Here is a 16,787-nt window from a genome sequence, read left to right as displayed (position 1 = left end):
GAAACCTGGGAGTAGTGATGGACTCTGACCTGAACCTCCAGAGCCACATAAAGACAGTTACAAAGTCGGCCTTCTATCACCTGAAGAACATTTCCAGGATTAAAGGACTAATGTCTCAGCCAGATCTAGAGAAACTCATCCATGCCTTCATCTTCAGTCGTATTGATTATTGCAACAGCGTCTTCACAGGTCTGTCCAACAAATCAATCAAACAGCTGCAGCTGATCCAGATGCTGCTGCTGGCGTTCTGACTAAAACCAGGAAGATAGAGCACATAACACCAGTTTTAAAGTCCCTCCACTGGCTCCCTGTAGCTCAAAGAATAGACTTTAAAATACTGTTGTTAGTTTATAAATCACTGAACGGCTTAGCACCACAATACATTAAAGATCTGCTGTTGTTGTATCAACCTTCCAGACCTCTCAGGTTCTGGTTCTGGTTCTGCTCTGCATCCCCAGAACCAGAACCAAACGAGGAGAAGCAGCTTTCAGCATCTATGCACCACAAATTTGGAACAAACTTCCAGAAAACTGTAAAACAGCTGAAACACTGACTTCTTTTAAATCTCAACTAAAAACCCACCTGTTTAGAATTGCATTTGAAATGTAATCAATTACAAATTTATTGATGGAACTTTACATAATGTCATGTTTTGATTATTGATTCTATATTGCTTTGTGATTCTGTGTTTGTAATGATGTAAAGCACTTTGAAATGTCTGCTGCTGAAATGTGCTATACAAATAAAATTTGATTGATTGATTATGAAAGTTGGTGATGGAATTTTCTGCTGAAATTACATCAGCTTTCCTTTGACTGTTCTAAAAATGTGACTGACACACACAACGTCTCACACACACACACAGCAACGCGGACACACACACCCCTCAGACACACACACACGCCTGCAAGCAGCTCTGTCCTGGTTTGGTAGAGACTCTCATTGGAAACAGAAATTAGACGTGAAAAACAAACAGAAACGGATAAAAACTTTTTGATTTCTCGCACAAACTAAAGATTCAGATGTTGTCCTCAGTCTGCTGCTGGAACAGCTGCAGATATCTAGGATCTCTGCTCAGTTCCTGTCATATTGGATAGAGATCGTCTGGACTTTGACTGGGCCATTCTAATGCAGAAACATGCTTTTCTCTAAAGCTGCATCCCTCCGTCTCCTGAATCCATTGACAGGCAGCCAGGCTGAATCCTGAGGAGGGAATTCAGGTTTGGAGCTAAAACCTGCAGGCTGGTCGCTCTGCAGGATTGGACTAGGCCACTCCTCCCACTGGAGCTCAGGTTATGCTGAGGGTTGTTTCCAGCTGGAAATCTGATCGTCCTCCATCTTGTCTCCATGTCCAGATGATGAAGTTCAGAGTTTGGGATGTTTTAAACTGAAGCAGATCTTCCTCCCTTCCTATATACAAAATGTATTGAGGTTTATGTTATTAAAACAGATGAAGCCTTTTAGTAAAACAATCTAAATAATTGCCACCCTCATATTGATAATCTCCTGTAATCCATTCGTGTTTGACGATCTTCTCGTTCGTTTCCTAGAAACGGGGAACTGAACCTGCTGCCTGGTTGCAGGTAAACTGCAGAACCTCCACGTTTCACATTTACATTTCTTGGAGACTTTAGTTGGTTTTCTTTCCAAAATAACTCCAAATAGAACCTGAACATAAACCCAGAGGAGACGGGATTTCTGCTAAAAAGCAACATGTGAAATTCTCTGCAATTTAAATTACAAGAAAAATGTTTGGAGTTTTTCCTCATGTTTTGTCTTTCAGATCAGCAACTGCCTTCCCTCTCTCTCTCTCTCTCTCTCTCACACACACACACGCCTACACACACACACACGAGCACAGCCATTTCTCATTATTAGGGCTGCCACAGATTGTGCCATCTGTGTGCATTTCTTTGTGCTGCTGTGTGTCTGGAGCTAAAAATAACCGCTGATCATTTGTCTTCAAAGTCATGTGGAAAAGCTCTCTGCTGTCTCTGAACACTCAGAGGTGGGATGATGCTTGGAAAAGGACAACTTTATTAGCAGAGAGTGGAAGAATTTTTTTATTCTCTGGATTTCAAGAAAAGTTGTTATATGAGGAATGAAACCTTGGAGGCTGCTGCTGCTGCGTCTCTGCGTTGTGGTTTGCTTAATGAATTATTCTCCATGCAGATCTGGAAAGGTTTGTTTTTGCTAAAGGCGTCGAGCGAATCTGAAAATGTGTTTGAAGCACAATGAATATTTCAGATTCACTACAGACCCAAAATGATCACAATCAGCAGATTTTGCTGCCAAACGTCTTGTTTTGTGAAAAAGATGCTCAGAAGCTCATGAGGCTCCATTTCATCCTGTAACGGAAACGTTTCGGGTTCACTGAGGAACGCACACAGGATGCCTTGATGCTGATGGCTAATGTTTGTGTTTAAAAGGCAACTTTATCTTTATAGTGTTCCCCTCCTCACCTGTAGGGGCGCTGCACCAAGAACCACTGAGGGAAGCAACTTTATTCTTGACAAAGCATTAAAAAAATGGAGTGGTGTCAGATTTTAGTCCACTTCCTGTTTTTGGAGCGCTCACTTCAACCCAGATCACGTTTTGATCCTCATTGAGTTTTAAATCATGAAAAGTTTGAGCAGCGTTCACATTCCCCAAACGAAGCGGACTTTCCAGGCAGACGGACCGGAGTTGGATTAAAGGAGGCTGAACTGATCTGGAGGGGATTTAATCTGCTGTGTGAGTTTTAACTTCACTGCATCAGCTGTGATGTATTTAATATTTACCTTTGACATAAATATCTGGTTATGCAACTCTCCATCAGCAGCTCTTAACCTTATCTTCAGTTTTTATTTAAAAAATCATTCATAAACATTTTGGTTCCCAGCAGAATTGTGCTGCGTTTGCAGAAAAGCCTTTCTGACGTGACAGAAGGTTTATTAAGAAGAAGTTTTATGCAGGAATTCACCATCCGGCTTTTTGTCTCAGAGTAACTGTGACCACAGCCTGAGTATTCAGTGACAGAGCTGCTCTGTCCAGTTAAAGTCTGATCTGCTGTTTGCAGAGTGAGCAGCCAGTCAACCTGCTGGCCAGCAGGAGCTTTAAAACAGAGCAGAGGATCTGATCCAGAGTGTAAACTGTAGTCTGCTGCAGTCACATTTACCACTCTGCTGTGACTCACAGCTCAGGTGATAGAAACTACTTTATGATGCAGAGTTTGCATAATGTGAGTAGATGTAATATTTAGTGGTGGAACTCAGTTAAACCTTTAATAGAGTTAATTGGAGTGTCTGTTATTAATTAGTTTCAATTAACTACATTTTAATTAGAAACTATATGTCAGCAACCTTTTAATGCTAAATTATTCAATAAATAATTTAGCATAATAATGATAATAATAAGCGCAACAACAAATATATTATTGTTTAAATCATCAGATTGGAGTAAAGTTCATCTTTCCAGAGTTTCAGGAAGTTCTGATGTGGACGCTAACATTAGCGTTAGCTGCTAGGTGTTTAGCTTTGAGATGCTATATTAGGCTTGAATAGCCTCACCGGTAGGCTAACTCCTTTTAGCACAACTTGAACACAACAATAATCTCTTCCAGCGTCCAATCAGATCGTTTTGAAGCAGAAATGAACCCAGTGGATCGACAGATCAGCTTTGTCGTCCGTCATTGTTTCTCATGCTTCAGATTCACAGGCGTACCAGAAATATTCTGGCTGGAGCATTTATATGTAAAAATAAAATGCAATTTATTGTGTTAAAGTTTGTAGTGAGTTAAAATCTATGCAAATAATTAGGTGTAAATAAAACCTTAATGTGCCAACATGTCCACACACCACGACTAATACAGATGTAAAATAGAAACAAACTTTACTTCTGCACCAGTTATGCTTTAATACACCACCCAGCATGCATATGTACACCCCTACACACACACACACACACACACGCCCACACACACGCCCACACACCTCCATTTGATCCAGCCAGCACTGCTTCCTTTGCCTAGAGCTCTTTAAATTTACTGGAGCCTGAAACTGGAGCGTTAGCGTTTACAGTGTTTTCATTTGTTTGGCAGGTTTTCGGGACGGACTGTGAACGCTGACCCGGCAGGTTCCAGGACTCGACGCTCCTTCAGATTGTGCTTGAATGTTTAGTCTGAGCCAACATGACTTATAGATGGGGTGAAAGGTCAGGGTGGGCATTAGTGTTGCGTGTTATGTTCTGCTGTGTGCGTCCGTCTATGTCTCTTTGTGGACCTAACAGCAGGTTAGGCTCACTAAGCGATTCTTTATATTGAAGTCGTGTATGCAGACTATTCCAGACTATTTTAGTCTCTTGCCGCATTAGAAATGCAACAGGAACTGCAGCATTTCATGTAAAGCTGCAGCATTTCATGTAAAGCTCGTTGCTGCAGCCTCTGAGATGCTGCAGTGAAGCATCTGCAGCACAATACAGAGCCAGGGAACAAATCATTACTACATCGGCACCAAGTTTCAATCAAATATCCAAGATCAGAGCTGCACATTGATTTTCATAAATGTTGATGTTTTTCAATTAATAACACAAACTAACATCCTGTTTCACATCCAGTCACTGCGGTTCAGTGAACGAGCCTCACAACGTTCTGCTTCGCTCCAACAGACACAAATCGGTTTATTCATCTTTTTCCTTCCTCGTCTTTAAATACCATGTAGGAACCTGCTAACTTTGTGAAAACATTTTAACTCAAAATGTACTTCCTCCATATTCTTTATGAAGAATAAAGCCACTTTTTTCTTCCACTCAATTTCCCATTAACACGCTTGGAGAACACTCTGTGAACAATGACCAGTTGATGTTTAATCAACTGAGTGGAGATGAAAATATTTATCATTCCTTCATCTACGTTCCCTTCAGCGTCTACGTTAGAAATAAAATCAGAAAAATGCAATAAGTTTGATCAAAATGATAAACAGGCAGATAATAGAGTTAGAATGGTCATTTACAAAATAGTGAGCTCCATTATTTCCTCTACTGTGTTTTTGAAACATTCAATTAATGTAATTTTGACATAAATAAAAAACCATGTGCACCAGACTGCTGCTCTACTGAACAATATTTAATAGACACAACAGAAGTTCAGAGACAACTTGAGAGTTTATGGTTCACTTATGATTTGAAAAGCACATTTTAATGCAGATTGTTTCACTAAACCATCCATGGTGCGTCTCCCTTGGTTACCAAGCCAATTAGAACCTGAACCTGAACTGTGAATATGAATAGTTTACTCTGAGAAATAGGACACATTAGCATAAATCTGCTTCAGTTTTGTGCGGTTTTATCCTCCTCCTGCCTCCATGCCCTCTGGCTCTCACTTCTTACCTGAGCACCGCCGGTTCTCCATGTCTGCCACCCGAGTGTTTTCTGGTGGGGATGATTGATATTCTTTCAGTCTGAACTTCAGAACCGGATTTTTCCAGCAGCTGTCACTTCTGCCTGTCAGGAGCCGCGTTGGGCACCGGGCTGTTTATTTTGCTGTTGTTTATCTGAAGGTTAAAGAGAAAAGGAGGAAAGTCTGCTGAGCAATTCAGCACTTTAGAATCCAAATCAATCAGAAATCTCTAAGCAGCTGCAAAGAACATTTTAAAACGTTAATATTGTGGATTTTACATCAGATTACCGTCACTGTGGATCCAGCAGATTCATAATCTCCCCATTTATAGGAACAATTCAGTAAAATCTAAGAACCTAAAGATTTCAAACGACAGAAGATGTGCAGCTTTTTGTTCTGTTTCTGCAGAAACGGTGAGTTATGAGTATTAGTCTGTTTATCTTTTCATCTCAAATGTTCTGTTTTGTTAAAACTGTGATTTAATGTTACACAGTAAACCTGTAGTGATGCAGGAGAAATCAAAAGGTTAAAGAGATGCTTCACTTAACATTTTAAAAAGAAAACAGAACTTTTTCTGTCTTTAAAACATATTTGGCTAAAATCACTAAAACTTTAATAAGTTGGATGATTCTGAACGTCATAAAGCTGTAACAGATTCACCTGAAAGCGTCTCCGTATGGACGGGTCAAAGGTTAAAAGATGAAGACTCGGCGTGAAAGACGCTCAGCAGGACCACGGTGAGTGTGGGTCGGGTTTAGGTTCCCCTGAAGAGGCGGAATCAAATCCAGCTGCCAGTCACTGGTTACATATCGACGTCCCTCTGTGTGGACGGCTCCAACCTGAGGGCCAGAAACAAAACCATTTATCTGAGGTCAAATAAAAGAGCTTTCTTCAATATGCATGAAGAGTGGCAGAAAGAAAAAAACACACAAGCATTAAAACCAAACAGAGAAAAAGAAATTAAATTAAAACCAGAACAGACAGGATGAAAGTGGAAAAAATGAGCTAAACTCAATCAAAGAGAAAATATTTGTATTTAATTAACAGGTATTGGCCTAATTTATATTTTTGTTCTTGCTGATATTTGTGGCTTAATGTTTATTGTCCTTTATTCATAACTCCAGTTATTAATCACTATCTCATTTTATGAATGTGGCATAAAAGACAGAAATTAATCCATTACAAACACGGTAAAATCAACGAACATCTTTTCATTCTGAGGGAGAATTTATGGTTCATTATCAACTCGTAAACATCAGATTAACATGTTTCCTTCAGATTGAAACCTATAATATTTGGAAATAGTTTGAACTTGCTTCATAATGATGCTTCTGTTTTGTGGTTGTCCTGCCTGTGTGGGCTGGACGCGCCGCTGTGCTGGGCTGCGTATCCGCGCGTGGGCGCGCTTGTCAGGGAGAATAAAAATCTTCCTCCAGCCTCAGGTGCGTTGGAAGCAGATTTTCAGGAGATTTAGAGATAAATCATCTGAATCTTTGCTGACATCCAGCCGCCCCAAAGCACCAATCAGCTGTGGCCTCGGACAAATGCAAGCAGGCAGTGAGACGGTCACCACGAGGACTTCAGCCACAAACACTGACGCTTTACTCTGTTTGTGCTTCACAGGTATCTGGGCTGCTCAGGGGGAAGGAAGGCCTAATTACTGCAGAACCAGCGGGTCAGCAGCGGGTCAGCTGATCCTACATAAAACTACCATTTTCACAGTCATGTTATTGTTTATCATGTTTGAATTATTAGTTTTAGCTGAAGACTGGAGGGTGAAACTTCAGAACTGAAAAACATTTGCAATGCTGGATTTGAGGGAAGAGGACATCAAAATATTCATGCTAACGCTAAAAGCTTTAGCTAAAGAAGATGTTATAGAAAGTTATATACCTTATGAAAATAGTAATAATAATAAAACAATTCCTATTTTAGCTAGCATTTCATAACTAAACCTTCCTGTGGTATGAAAGGCAAAGCCACTCTGAATAAGTAAGTACTTATAAAGGTTTATTTTTTATTTCTCAGACTTGGTGACGAGTCAATAAAAATGATTTATTAAATTTATCGTCCAGCTTTTGGATCTGGAAGCAGAGCCAGAAGTTAAGTCCACTTTAGATTATTTATGCAGAACTAAATCATAAAAAATGACTAAACTCAAAGTAGATCCAGATCAATCCAACATTAATCACAGAGGAAAACTCAAACCCGCAACATTTATTCCAGTAACCCATTTTATAAAGGATGCAGTCAGATTTGGTTTATGATGCTGGTAAAGAAAACTCAGCAGGATTCTCTCCTTCAGAACCGGCCGGGTTCTGAAGGAGAACGACTGACTGGGGATGACCCAAAGAGTCTCAACGAAGCCCAGAATTATTCAAACCCCTGGCAGATTTGGGTTTAATTTAAACCAACATGTGTCGTCTGAATGGGAGTAAAAGTATCGGCCCTTACTTCTCTTAATCAGTTGAGTTGGAAAGTTTTGAAATTATTACTTATGCTCTTACTTTTTACATTAAAACATGGCTGTCAACACCTCTTAAAGCCACGGTACATCAGTGACCAAACAGATAAATAAAAAGCTGAGAAATGGATGTCGAGTCCTGAAAGTTATAAAATTCACTGCAGTGATGCGATCAGCTCTGATTTATGGAAACAAGGTGAGTAACCGTGACGACCAGCATCTCTTTTCTCTTGAATGATCATTGTTTGTACACTTCGCTTCCTGATTTCTTCAAAGATTTATTTTATTGTCACACTAAGAAGTTGTATTGTAAATGGGAAATTTAGCTAAAATAATTTCCCTGAAAGTTAACCAAGTTGAAATGTAGATATAAATGGTTAAGATGTTACATCCATCACAGAGGAATATAAAATCTAAATGTGAGATGTTTACCGCCCGTCTGTCTTCAGCTGAAACACGATCCAGATCCACAACGGCTGCCAGTCTGCAGGAGAAAAATGAAAGATTAATAAAGAAAACTGTCCAGACAAACTCGTCTTACCGGCACAATAAAAACTCAGGATGGGAGCTGACAGGCTTTGCTAATAGAAACCAGTTTAACGTGACTGCTGCTGCGACTGGACCAGCTGAGTGATGGATTCAGCCGTCTGACTCAATGACTCCCATGTCGGGGTGTGTGTGTGTGTGTGTGTGTGTGTGTGTGCGTGTGTGTGTGTTCCTCCTCAGAGTGTGTGATTGTGCCAGGCTGAAGATGAAGGATACATTTCCATCTGAATGGTGTCTGCCTGTGTGTGTGTGTGTGTGTGTGTGTGTGTGTGACTCCATGGTGGAGTGAGATGATAAATGTGTGTATGTGTGTGACAGACGTCTGCTGGTGACGGATGCAGAAGGCGGTCAGAAATTTGCCGACTCACCTCAGGAAACCTGCTGACTCGTCTCCATCAGGATTCCAGGAGGAAAACTGAGGAAAAATCCAGTTAAAGGTTTAATGAAGCTGCTTGAGAACCGGGCCAAAGTCCCATGATAGTAACCAGATCAAATCCAGAGAAATGAGAATTTAAGCTAAGAAATGAAAAATGCTTTTTGCAACTTGTCATTGAAATTCAAGTTTTTTGGGATTTTTTTCAAATAAAAACAGACTTAAGCATCTTTGTAGGATTACACCAAGTTCATCTAAAATAAGTTTTCATTATGAAAGAAGATTTTAAAGGAAACAATTTATTGTGATTAGACCAAGAGTGATCAGGTTTTGGTATTTTGCTGAATAATTATTTCTGGTTTTTGTTTTTGACTCTAGATGCTGCAGAAGCAAAAGAGGTGGATCAGCAGAGCTTCTGATCAGCAACTGATGAAAAGTGTTTGGGAAAATTATGTCCCAATATTATTAAAAACAAGCAGAAGAAACCAGATTTAGTGAAATAAATAATGAGCTGAACAACATGAAGACCAGGATAAACCTGTTAACTTAGCAAAAACTAAGAAGCAGAAATGTAACATTTACAGGTTTTAATCTCTTTCTATTATTTTTTAAAGGGCATCAATGCTGATTTATTTTTATAACTGATAAATAATTCAGCGTTTAGATGCTAACCTAAAGCAAAGCAGGAGGAGGTGACCAGATGCTGTGGATTTGATGAAAAATTGTTTATCTCAGTCATTTGAGACGTGGATTTGTAAAAACTGACATTTCTAATGTGGTCTTGTCCAGTTATGCTCAGACATCTCAGGGTCCAGCCATGAATGAAGAGGTCAGCCACAGCGTTCCTCAGAGCGGCTCTCTGCTGCAGACCGGCTGTCCAGAGTGAACAGTCAGAGGTTTTCACTTTCACTGCACGGCTTGTCTGGATTCCTTTTTCACATTTTTCTTTATTTTTCAGTTTTATTGTCACTTTGTTCCCAAACACTCAGAGGAAGAGTCTCTCCTCTTCCTCACTCGTTCACATGTTCTGCTCCTTATCGCTCGTCTTACTCTGTCTTCTCTCAGGCGTCGGACCCGGATCTGCCGGAGGGTTTCAGGAAAGCTGTTGACAGAGGAAGGTCGCTCTGCTCAGTGATTGGGGAAGTCATGGACACTTCACGCTGCAGCAGTCAGAGGATCGGAGCGAATCGATGAAAACTCCCACGCCGCTGCAGGATGCTCTAATCAGGCTCAGGCTGATTGATTCCTCTCATCCTCCTGTTTTCCTCTTCCAGACTTTCTGTTTACTCTTTTGTTTCTGACTGGCTGCCTGCTCTTTGTCTCATCTGTTTTCTCCCACAGCTTTTCTTTTTTAAACATTTTCTCTGCTAACCTCTGCCTGTCACTTCCCCTCCCTGACACCTCTTTGCTTTTTCATCACATCCTGTCCCCACCCAGATCCTTAGTGCTTGTGTTCATCTGCTGCCTGGAATAAAACTAGACAACGGTAAGAAATCCTCTGGTGGAACTGTTCAGAATCCTAAATGCTCCAGGATCAGATCTGTTGGTGGTGAAACGGCTTCAGCTGACGGAGAACAGATTGTAGAACTAAATAAACTAGATTGTAGAAACATTTATTCATTGACTTGTGTCGCTTTAATCTGCACAGCGCGCCGCTCTGACGCGCTCTGCATCGCTGCATGTGGTGGAAAATAAAAATGAATGAAATGAATGATGGCAGTGTCCAGAATCTGACACCAAGCATCTCTCACATCAGGAAGGCAGACAGGATTCCAGGTTGGAGGAAACTTGTGGGTCAGTTTCGCACTGGATGAAAAATGTTTGTAGAAAACTTCAATCAGCAAAAAACATAATTTCAGAATCAAACTCTTGTTTTTCGGCGCAGTAGGCAGAGTGGGGTGTACTTATTTTCCTTTGACAGTTTAACGAAGTCGGTCGGTTTCTGATTGCTAATCTCCGTCCGCCTGCACCCGTCCGCTCTCCTCCTGCTGCCCGTTTGTCTGCATTTGTTTCTCTGCAGCAAAGAAAAGAAAAGTTTTCATTCCTGTCAGTCCGATCCATGACTCAGCAGGTTTCAGAAGAATCATAGCAACAACGACTCTCAGTGGATTTCAGTCTCTGTTGTGGAGGAATTTAGAACATCATCTTATCACCGTTTCTTAATCCTAACGCTGGCAGTGTGGGCCGGTACCGAGTACGGTTGGATCTGCTGGGATCGTAGAAACGTTTCTACGATGGGAGCCGCTCCGGTTCATCCAGACGTGATTTTTAAATACATTTTTGACATTTTCTTTCATCTGAAGGCAGAACTTTGGACCAGTGAGGACCGAGTTGCTTTGCTCTTCTCTCTTGCTGGTTCTGTTGTCTCAGGAAGAGTTTAACACCAGGATGTAGTCCATGTTCTGGATTCGTCTCAGTGTCCTGGTTCCTAAAAGTCTCCAGCTGAAGTTCAGACATCATGAATCTCCATCAAACTCTGGAATGGATTTTATTCCACAATCCATTTAAAGTTCCAGTTACTCACCTTCTGTTATCTTTTCTACACTTTTTCCTTCCACTTAACTTCCCATTGACATTCTTGGACCCTCTGTAGTCAACCAGCTGCTCCAGTAAAGATTTGTGGCTTTCAGAGAAACTTTTTGTTACAGTGATGTAAGGTCAGACAGGATGGGGCTGTAACTGAATGTTTTCTTGTCTCCTGGGTTCTGATGGTTCTGTAACTTGATCATCAGCGGGCCGACCCAGACCCAACGCCCCACTGACACACAAGAACTAGAACATCTAACATTCCTGTCAGGGTTTCACTGAACATCACCTGCAGTTACTCAAACCTTTGCTGTTTTGTTCTCTAGTTGTCTTCTAAGGTTCACACACACACACGTGTGCGCGCGTACACACACACACGCACGCGTACACCCCAACACACACCTGTCAGCTTGTCTCTCAGCCTGGCAGTCAGTCAGGCAGCCATGTTGGATCACCGGTGGCTGAGATGTTGGTCGTGAAACGTGAAGCTTCCTGACTTTCATAACTCAGCTTCTGCTTCAGGCTGAAGTTCTTCCTGCTGGATCACAAATCATTTTTCATTTTCTGGAAAAAAAATCTTTCTTTCACTCCACTGTAATTTGTCCTGAAGATAAAAGTCTCGCTGCAATGTGACATTTTGTTTTCGAGGTCAAATGATCTGATTCAGCTGATTTCAGCGGCAGGATGACAGCAGTCGGAGTTTAAAGTCTCTGGTCTGACTCAGTCATCCGTTCCTCGTTTTGCCTTCAGAAAGAAAACGATTCGACTTCCTGTGACGAAATCCACCGTCAGGAGGTTTTATAGTGACTGTTAGCTTGTAGATATTTTGTCTGATTGTAGTTTGTTGTGCAGCATGCAGAGTGTTTGACTGAAGCCCAGCGATCTGCTGCTTCTCCTGGTTTCTACATTTAACCTGAGGATAAACGAATCCACTGGATGAAGGTGTGATAATAATTAACACTTTACACCTTTAATCACTGAGGTACTATTCATTCACACTGAACTTAACCACGTAAATATGCTGTGAACAATGTGGCTTATGAATCGACAAATGATTCCCTCCATCAGCCATCATCCAAATGTTTTAATGTCGGTGTGTTTAGCTTGTTAAGGTCATTCTGTGCATAAAAAGCCAGAAGAAATGGAAAAGAACAACTCCTCCTCTCGGCTCCCAGAGGCTTTCGGCCATGTTGGATCGCTTTCTAATGAACCTGGCAGAAGGAATAAGCAGCAAAGCAAACATTTGTTCAAACAGATCTATCTAGGTTACGTTGTGTCGAGTGCTGCGGTGTGACGGTGTCGCTCTTTAAAAGCTCTGCTCAGCGGCGGATCAATTATTTATCGTCTGTTCTCATTCCTCTCTCTCTTTTTCACCTTATTTTGTGACTTCCTCCCAGCTCCCCCTCCTTCCTGTCTGGAATGCGCCTCTCCTGATTGACAGAAGTGATGCTGTTTGCTTCTCCTTTCACTGACCTTCAACTTCCAGGAACGCATGCTCAGATGCAGCAGTCAGTGCTCAGCCAGACTGCTGATGGTTCCTCCCTCTGCCCTCCGTCAGCGGGGAATCAGTCCTGAGGAACCAAACAGCAACGTTTTAATTCCTTAAGAATCTACTTTATTTATTCACACACTTACTTTATTTTGAGTCGTGGGATTGTTTTTTGTTTTTTTGCATTTTAGTGGTGAAATCTACAACAAACAAAAGCAATAAATTTATTCATGTCGATTATTTTCTTTAATATTAGTGAATCTTTAGTCAAGGTTTTTGCAGGGTGTGTAATTAATTATTTGTATTTTAATGAAACTATATATTAATAAAATAACAAACATTTTCAATCCTAAAACTCTTTTTGCTGCTAAACTTTTGAATGAATAATTCAGTGAGGCGGTTCAGGCTGCAGGATCTCAACAGTAAAGATATTTATTGTTTGTAATCTGTTATCCAGATTATTCAACCATCAGATTGGTGCAAGGAGCTTTTAAGTGTTTCAGGAGTGTCCTAGTCAAAGTTTGGTTGGGAGATAAAGTTGAGGAAGTTTGACCTGACCTTAAACTGGCTCCAGAATAGATTCCTCCTCTGTCAAGTTAAAGAATCCACATTTGAATCTATTGAATTAAAGACATTTAAATATTTCTGCTGATCTGAAACGTTTATGTTTCAAAAAGCAGAGGTCGTCTGCAAACTTAGAAACATTTTCTGAATCAAAGAATCTGCAGGTTGGATGAATGAAGACTGGATCTGTAGATCTGCTCCTCCGTTTCTCTCCGTCATCCCTCCATTCCTGTCCTCTTTATTCTTTCTGTTTTCTGTTGTGATGCATAAATAATATTAAACTCACTGGAGTTTAAATCCAACCCTCACCAGTGATGCAGATATCAGCAGACTTTAGCTAAAACCTCAGTAAGAGGAATTATTTTTTCTGCTCTTTCAACTTCTTTAAGTCTTTTATGAACGACGGCTTTTGATTCCCTCTCTGCTCCATCCCTCCTTCTCTCCCTCCTTCTGTCTGCGTCTCCGTCTCTCTCTTTAATGGTAGTATTATCCCTCACTTAGCCGTTTGAGTCTCTAAGCCTAAGCCTCTCCCTCAGAGCCGCATGAAAGGCAGCGAGAGACAGAGGGAGATTTACACCAGAGGTCTGGTTCTGGTTCTGGTTCTGGTGGGATGTGTAGGACAGGAAGAGGAAACCAACGTCTCTGATTCTCATCAAACATTCAACCACAAATAAACATGAAGAGCCAAAATGATCATTCAGAAATGTAAAAATATAATCCACATTTTAAGGGTCAATAAACTCCCAAATACAACTTCATAACATTCATAAACATATTGTTGCCTTTTTGTTCCTGATAATAAAAACATGGAGGCATTCACTGACACTTTTTAATAAAGCAAATTATTAATCTTATAAATAAAACATTCAGTTAATTGAAAAGACTTAAAATACATCAAACATAAATGTGAATAATTAATCCTATTAAAGAATTGTAAACACATTTTGTATGCTGCCTTAATTAGTTTTAATATCAGCAGAATCTCTTCTTAACGTTCTTATGAAGATAAAAAAGTCTGAAATGTGTCAGAAGATGAAGATAACCAGTTATTGTTAGAATTACTGGAGCTGTGTTCAGAGTCACACCTGCCAGGTGAGACTCTCTGATTGGTTGCTGAGCTGAACGTTGACTAGAGGTGCTAAACTGAAAGAGGTAAATGCAATGCATTGTGGGATTAATAGTTCCTCCTTCACAGCTGGAGGCTCAACTTATTAAGTATTGAAGGATTTTAGGAGCAGGAAAACAAGTGTTGGGCACTGAGATTAATTTGCTGGATGTTGTTTTCTCTTAGTCAAATAAACTCAGGTCTTCATGTTTGATAGTGAGAAGAAGGAATTAAGATGCTTCCAGCGCAGCTCTGCTTCACGCAGCGGCTGTCTGGAGAGTCAGAGCGAGAGCCGGAGTGTTTCTGTGAGTGTGTGGCTCTTTAAGACACGGATCCACTGCAGTCTGCATAATTCATCCGGCAGGCAGCACCGAGGCCTGCCACACACTCCGTGTGTGTTTAACATAATAATATCTTAAGTTTTAATGAGTCTGATGTCACAACCTCTTCAGCTCCGTTTCCATCAGCTGCCACTTCAGCGCATCGAATCTTTGACCTCTGACCTTCTCTCCAACATGGTCATTACTGCCACACGTTTAAACAGTTCAGTTGTTCCACTGAGGATTTACAGAAACATTCAGTCGACAGCAAAATCCATCTGCTGTCACTGACTCACACTGGATTCCCTCTCAATGCTAACTACGCTAATGAAGCTCAATGCTAATGCAGCTCAATGCTAACTATGCTAATTTTGCTTGGCACTGATTGGCTGAATCCCCAGCAGACGTTTCCACTGAGCGTCATAAAGCCTGTTTGGTGTTTAACCTGTTAAAATAAGCAGTTATAAGGATTTTTAGAGGCAGTTTAATAAATTCTTGTCTGGTTTGTGGTTCCTAACCTCCATGAACATCAGGGGTCAGAGGTCACATGAGGTTTGCTGTTTAACTGTTTTTCTTTGAATGCACCAGAGCTTTTTAAGGACTTTATTAAGGAAAATATATTTTATTATATTGTGTGTTAATCTGTTTAGTGTTCGTTATTCTATGGAAACATCCTCAGTTTGTTTCAGGTTTTTCTAACAGCTTATGAACCACAGAGACTCATGAACTGTCTCACCTGCTTCCAGTTTTCTGCTTTAGGAAATATTCAGACCTTTTTCTTTCCTCTGTTTGCTTCTATCATTTTCAGACTTTCAGGGTCTCCTTCGCCGTGTCACAGTTTTTAAATCTCTATGCTGCCTGTAGAGTTTTTATTTCATCGTGTTAAAGTCGTTTTTCCAGTTTCTTTGTTCTGCATTAGAGACCTTCACTTTCACCAGGTCTGGTCAGATTTCAATAAAAATGATTCTCATAGAAACTCTCAGCTTTAGCAAAGAGAATAAAACATTTTCTCTGTAAAGTTTCTCCCTCCCAGTTTTCTGTTTCTCTGTGAGGTTCTAGAAGTGAGTCACTTGTTTGCTCTGGGATCAGCTGACCTGGGCAGTTTCTACATTATTAAATATAAAACTGCTGTTAAAAACTAAATAACATATTTTATCTGCAGAGGTTAAAAAATTTTTTTTTATAAAAACTGTTTCCTATAATTGTCCAGTGTTTAACTGTCACAGAGCCTCCAGTCCAGAATTTTAACATGGTTTTGCATCACTGACTGACTGACTGACTGACTGACTGTTCTCACATGGTGAGGTCAGTCCATGCAGTCAGACAGGTGTTGATGCGTCTCAAGTAGATGTGACTGAGAGCGTTTCCTGTGGTGCCACACATCGTACCAAAGATTATTTTAGCAAAACTGTTAAAAGAGAAATGATAATAATTAATAAAAAGCTCAGGTCTTGATTTCTGTCCAGATCAGTGTGAAGTTTCTCAGACATGCCTGAAGTCTCTTCTGTCGTGTTGCTGCTTAGCATCAATGCTAACCCTGATCATCCTGCATGTTCAGCTGTTCTGATTATTCCAGAGCTCTGACTCCAGATGTATTCAGCTCTATCTTCGCTTTTATTACTAAAAACAGCAATGAGAAGTCACTTAAAGATTATTACTACTGTACTACAATTAAAATAATTTAAAAAATCAATAGCAAATTTTAAACCGCAGCTGTTCTGAATCTTTTAGACACTCACTTATCTCTGGCTCTGTGTCCACCAGTTGCTGCTGCTCTGTAATGTCGTCTCCTATCTGGACATCCACTAGCCTCTGGCTTGCAGCTGTGAAAAGTGTAAAGCGAAGTGCAGCTCCATGTTGGTATTTGTGGCGGTGCAGCCTGCAGGCGATGTGACTGGAAGGAGAAACGACGTTAAATCTGGAGGTTTGTCTTTCAGGCAGCTCCGTCCCCAGACTAAACTCACAGCAATCCTTCTGCCACACTGAACACTCCACAATGTCTCAACAAAAAACTGTATTTTAGATT

The 16,787-nt window shown here is 40.6% G+C and overlaps 1 long non-coding RNA gene across 3 annotated transcripts; it reads right to left on the bottom strand.

Annotated features, from left to right (window-relative positions):
* Positions 1–769: 769 nt before the first annotated feature.
* LOC114133821 (uncharacterized) lies at positions 770–16,645 on the bottom strand. Of its 3 annotated transcripts, none has more exons than XR_003593281.1 (7): positions 11,686–16,645; positions 8,753–8,799; positions 8,271–8,322; positions 6,035–6,213; positions 5,365–5,528; positions 4,702–4,704; positions 770–1,410 (listed from the first exon to the last, which is right to left on the bottom strand). It is a non-coding gene; the product is annotated as an uncharacterized LOC114133821 (long non-coding RNA). The 3 variants fall into 3 exon arrangements; XR_003593282.1 differs by lacking the exon at positions 770–1,410 and having other exon boundaries at positions 3,897–4,902; positions 11,686–11,821; positions 12,757–16,645; XR_003593280.1 differs by lacking the exon at positions 770–1,410 and having other exon boundaries at positions 3,897–4,902.
* Between the last annotated feature and the right edge of the window lie 142 nt (positions 16,646–16,787).

The sequence above is a fragment of the Xiphophorus couchianus genome, chromosome 19 (genome assembly GCF_001444195.1).
Source record: "Xiphophorus couchianus chromosome 19, X_couchianus-1.0, whole genome shotgun sequence".
NCBI classification, from domain to species: domain Eukaryota; kingdom Metazoa; phylum Chordata; class Actinopteri; order Cyprinodontiformes; family Poeciliidae; genus Xiphophorus; species Xiphophorus couchianus.
Note: the sequence above shows the minus strand (reverse complement) of the source record. Positions and strands in the feature narration are given on the sequence as shown.